This window comes from Schistocerca cancellata, unplaced genomic scaffold (assembly GCF_023864275.1).
Source record: "Schistocerca cancellata isolate TAMUIC-IGC-003103 unplaced genomic scaffold, iqSchCanc2.1 HiC_scaffold_649, whole genome shotgun sequence".
Taxonomy (NCBI): Eukaryota; Metazoa; Arthropoda; class Insecta; order Orthoptera; family Acrididae; genus Schistocerca; species Schistocerca cancellata.
The window spans coordinates 102,501-107,500 of NW_026046660.1; the positions used below are offsets into that span (position 1 = coordinate 102,501).

Here is a 5,000-nt window from a genome sequence, read left to right on the forward strand (position 1 = left end):
GCCTGGCAGGCAACGGTGAGTGTTTCGCCGGCGGGCGCGCGCGCTGTGTGGTAACGTAGCGTAGACCGCAGTACGGTGAACTCCGATACCTCTAAACTATGGATGTGAAATAAAATATAATAAGACATGATGCTCCGCAAAAAAATAGACTTGGGAAAGGGTGTGTCGTTGGCAAGTCCCCGGGGCGGGTAGTGTGTGTGGTGATAAGTCTGTAGGGCGCGATGTATGCTGTTTACATGTCTGTGGCGCTTCAGTGAATGATTAGTATTATTATTATTATTGCGAGGGCACGAGAGATGCAACAGATGTGAACATCATTTAGTTGCAACGCTGGGCAGTGTTATAGATCTACAACGAGTAATAGGAGGGTAGGAAAATATGGGCAACGGTTCGCGCGCGCCCTCTGGTCCTGACATCAACGTCCACAATAAACAGACCATACCGCCCTCTATGGGACGACGCTGACACCGCCACCCACAGACACAACACAGCCATCTATGAGAATGTGACCAAACTACATTGCCGTCTGGCCCAGAAACGACACCTCCATCTACAGGAATCCAACGGAACTACACCAACCATACTGCCAAACCACAGCATCGCCATCTATGACAATGTGACGAAACCACATGCAATAGCCCCATCTACGCGAATCGGACGACACTACGTCCACCATGTCGCGCGCAACACGAAAACTAAATACCGCCATCTGCAAGTCTCCCGAAACATGACCTGCTGCACCGACGATACCGCCATCTATGAGACGCCACCCCGACTACGACATCGCTAGGTCCCACAGTACCCATTTTCCGACGCCACCCACAAAGCCTGCATCATCTGTCCACCACAGGAACCCGAACGCCAGTGCCTGCGTCGCACGAAGTAGTCAACCGACAATCACTCCACCCGCACCCGCACGTGCCCCACCCCAACCGCCGAAATCGCAACTCCAGCGGATGAACGGCGGACTCTTCCCGCACTCGTACGTTGCAATCCACCCCTATATCTTGCGTTTCACGAAGAGTTATATCCAATATGCCAAATTCCCGCTGTCCCTATACATGCTGTAAGTCTGTGCACACAATATGAACCACACCTCAGCGAGACACTCTATCACACATTACTCTCTGCCTGTAACAGACACAGATACAATATGTAAGCACCAGCATGGACCAACGTCCGGTGCATCCTCTCCGCCACAGTACACCATCCACACTATGATAACCACACCAGGGGGTCCAATTCTAAAATAGAATATCCCACCCGTCCGACATCCACAATTGCTCAGATAAGCCACCAACACCCACACATGTCCTACACAGGGGTGCACCCAACACCACCTCACTGCCTCCTGTTACGGCACAGAAACAATGGCAGGAATGAATCACACAGGTCTGCCGCTCCCTTGCCGCAACCACAGACGCGGCGCGCCTCCAGTCACGAGCGAAAAGCGCATAAGCGCATCCTGACGAGACATAACTGCTGTGACATACTGACGCTGCCTCCGACATTCACTTACAATGATCACTACCAACGAACCTCGGCCCCCCCCCCCCCCCCAACACACGCTCTTACCACGTTGTGTACTGTAATCCAACCCATTTCGCACCTTAACCTAACCCATTTTGCACCTTAACCTAACCAAATTCGTAACGCAATTTGTACCGCAATGTAACGCAATTTGTACCGCAATGTAACGCAATTTGTGCTTAACCTAACCCACGTTGTGCCTTAACCTAACCCACGTTGTGCCTTAACCTAACCCACGTTGTGCCTTAACCTAACCCACGTTGTGCCTTAACCTAACCCACGTTGTGCCTTAACCTAACCCACGTTGTGCCTTAACCTAACCCACGTTGTGCCTTAACCTAACCCAAGTTGTGCCTTAACCTAACCCAAGTTGTGCCTTAACCTAACCCAAGTTGTGCCTTAACCTAACCCAAGTTGTGCCTTAACCTAACCCAAGTTGTGCCTTAACCTAACCCAAGTTGTGCCTTAACCTAACCCAAGTTGTGCCTTAACCTAACCCAAGTTGTGCCTTAACCTAACCCAAGTTGTGCCTTAACCTAACCCAAGTTGTGCCTTAACCTAACCCAAGTTGTGCCTTAACCTAACCCAGTTGTGCCTTAACCTAACCCAAGTTGTGCCTTAACCTAACCCAAGTTGTGCCTTAACCTAACCCAAGTTGTGCCTTAACCTAACCCAAGTTGTGCCTTAACCTAACCCAAGTTGTGCCTTAACCTAACCCAAGTTGTGCCTTAACCTAACCCAAGTTGTGCCTTAACCTAACCCAAGTTGTGCCTTAACCTAACCCACGTTGTGCCTTAACCTAACCCACGTTGTGCCTTAACCTAACCCACGTTGTGCCTTAACCTAACCCACGTTGTGCCTTAACCTAACCCACGTTGTGCCTTAACCTAACCCACGTTGTGCCTTAACCTAACCCAAGTTGTGCCTTAACCTAACCCAAGTTGTGCCTTAACCTAACCCAAGTTGTGCCTTAACCTAACCCAAGTTGTGCCTTAACCTAACCCAAGTTGTGCCTTAACCTAACCCAAGTTGTGCCTTAACCTAACCCAAGTTGTGCCTTAACCTGCTCTGTAATTGGTATATGACACGTTACATTAATCCAGTGTTGTCTAACCACAACCCTCTGAATATAGTTCGCTACTCGCACCGCCCACCCTCTTGTGTATCGTTTCATGTTCAACACTTCGCAAGTGTTGCTTACTTTTTACATGCTCCCGCTGTACACTGTAATGTGGACGACTGCAGGATGTACATCGCCCCCCCCCTCCCCCCTGCCTTCGCACGCTGGTCGTTCAGGTGCTTGCGTGTTCAATGCCCTTCGCAGCTGTTCACTGGCATTCGCATGTCGAAGCGCTCAGTCTACGTCGTGGTACGGCCTGTGTCCACTGTCCGCTGATGTCGTAAGCTTAACCCTCACATTGTACTGCACATAGGTCCGTATGTACTGAATGATACGCTGTGGCACATGTGTGACTGTACAACGACTGCGCCCAACAACAGCGAACCATACGGTCCAAATGTTGTGCACTCAGCCACGTGCCGTCTCCCCATAACAGCTACATTGCAGTGTGGTACGCCATAGAGACGTGTGGGAGTAACGGACGCCCTGGATGGCGATCAGCATGAGCCGTCTGTTGATGTAGTGGCGCGTGTATTCAAACGTAGTCGTCTCTTCTCACACAGTGTGATAGCATGGTGCACCGCGTTCCACATCTGCGACATGGTACAGATGCTGGTTGACAGTCGGTCTCGTAATGGACATCGCATACGTAGGGGGCCACCTCCCACGTGTTCTCTAGTCGTGCACATTTTGTTGCGTGTATGTGGGCAGACGTAGTGTGTCGTGACACCTAAGAGACAGGTATGCAATAATCGTTGCATTTGCAAACTGGGATGGACGTCTACGTTTGCTGGTGACGTTACGCAAATGAACAACTGGTAAACCCATTGTGGTGCGGTTGTTGTTGCTGGAGGTAAATCAGTAAGGGCAAATCTGTGTGTGAAGCGATACGCGGCGGTGGCTGGGCGGGACCGTCCCCGGCCGGTGAGGGGGGGCCGCCCGGCGTGCTGGCCGCGCGGTGCGTGGGCGCACGCGCTACAGCCGGCTGGTGGGGGCGCCCAGTGGCAGGCGCGCCGGCCGACGGACGCGGCAGGCGGCGCAGCTGCGCGCCGGGGCACCCTGCGCGCGGCGCCGGGCGGCCAAAGTGGGTCCTCGCGGGCCCGGTGCGAAGCGCGGTGGACATCTGCAGTGTGCTGGTCCGACTGAGGACTGTGTGCGTTGAGGATGCGCCGCCGCCCGGCACTCGGCGCCGCGACGCCGTCTGCTGCTCGGTCGCCCCAGCGGTTCTCGCTGGTGGTTTGTATCGCAGTTGTGCAGACGTGTTGGCACGTGCGCTGTGCTGGGAGAGTTCGCTTCGGCACCCACGTGGGGCCTTTGCCCTTCTGTGGCGCTGGCGTTGGAGCTGCCGGTCACCGTAGGTGGCGCGTGTTGTCTCCCGCCGGCAATGCCACGACAGCACGCTCCCGGGCCTCTGTCGGCAGCGGCAAGCTCAGTTGGGAGCACGGGTGGTCGCACCTAAAGCGTCTACTCGCCTAACTCCGGGCGATTGCGCCTCTCTCGAACCCGACCAAGTACTTAGGACGGCGCTGCGCGCCGCCGGGACCTGAGAGGGTTTCGAGGTGTATTGTGCAGGGGAGCTCAGCCTCCTCCTGTTTGCAGAATAATTGAGCGGACGCTTGCGTGTTCGCGCGGGCCCCTGGGACACACTCCCGGGCGGCCGGCTGCTCAGCTCTAGTTGACGCAGCTCCCTGGTTGATCCTGCCAGTAGTCATATGCTTGTCTCAAAGATTAAGCCATGCATGTCTCAGTACAAGCCGCATTAAGGTGAAACCGCGAATGGCTCATTAAATCAGTTATGGTTCCTTAGATCGTACCCACGTTACTTGGATAACTGTGGTAATTCTAGAGCTAATACATGCAAACAGAGTCCCGACCAGAGATGGAAGGGACGCTTTTATTAGATCAAAACCAATCGGTCGGCTCGTCCGGTCCGTTTGCCTTGGTGACTCTGAATAACTTTGGGCTGATCGCACGGTCCTCGTACCGGCGACGCATCTTTCAAATGTCTGCCTTATCAACTGTCGATGGTAGGTTCTGCGCCTACCATGGTTGTAACGGGTAACGGGGAATCAGGGTTCGATTCCGGAGAGGGAGCCTGAGAAACGGCTACCACATCCAAGGAAGGCAGCAGGCGCGCAAATTACCCACTCCCGGCACGGGGAGGTAGTGACGAAAAATAACGATACGGGACTCATCCGAGGCCCCGTAATCGGAATGAGTACACTTTAAATCCTTTAACGAGTATCTATTGGAGGGCAAGTCTGGTGCCAGCAGCCGCGGTAATTCCAGCTCCAATAGCGTATATTAAAGTTGTTGCGGTTAAAAAGCTCGTAGTTGGATTTGTGTCCCA

The 5,000-nt window shown here is 53.6% G+C and overlaps 1 non-coding gene across 1 annotated transcript in view; it reads left to right on the forward strand.

Annotated features, from left to right (window-relative positions):
• The first annotated feature begins 4,335 nt into the window (after positions 1-4,335).
• The window catches only part of LOC126138001 (small subunit ribosomal RNA), a 1,909-nt gene continuing 1,244 nt past the window's right edge, over positions 4,336-5,000 (forward strand). The window contains exon 1 of the ribosomal RNA XR_007528048.1: positions 4,336-5,000. This exon is cut by the window's right edge and continues 1,244 nt beyond it. This is a non-coding gene — a ribosomal RNA (small subunit ribosomal RNA).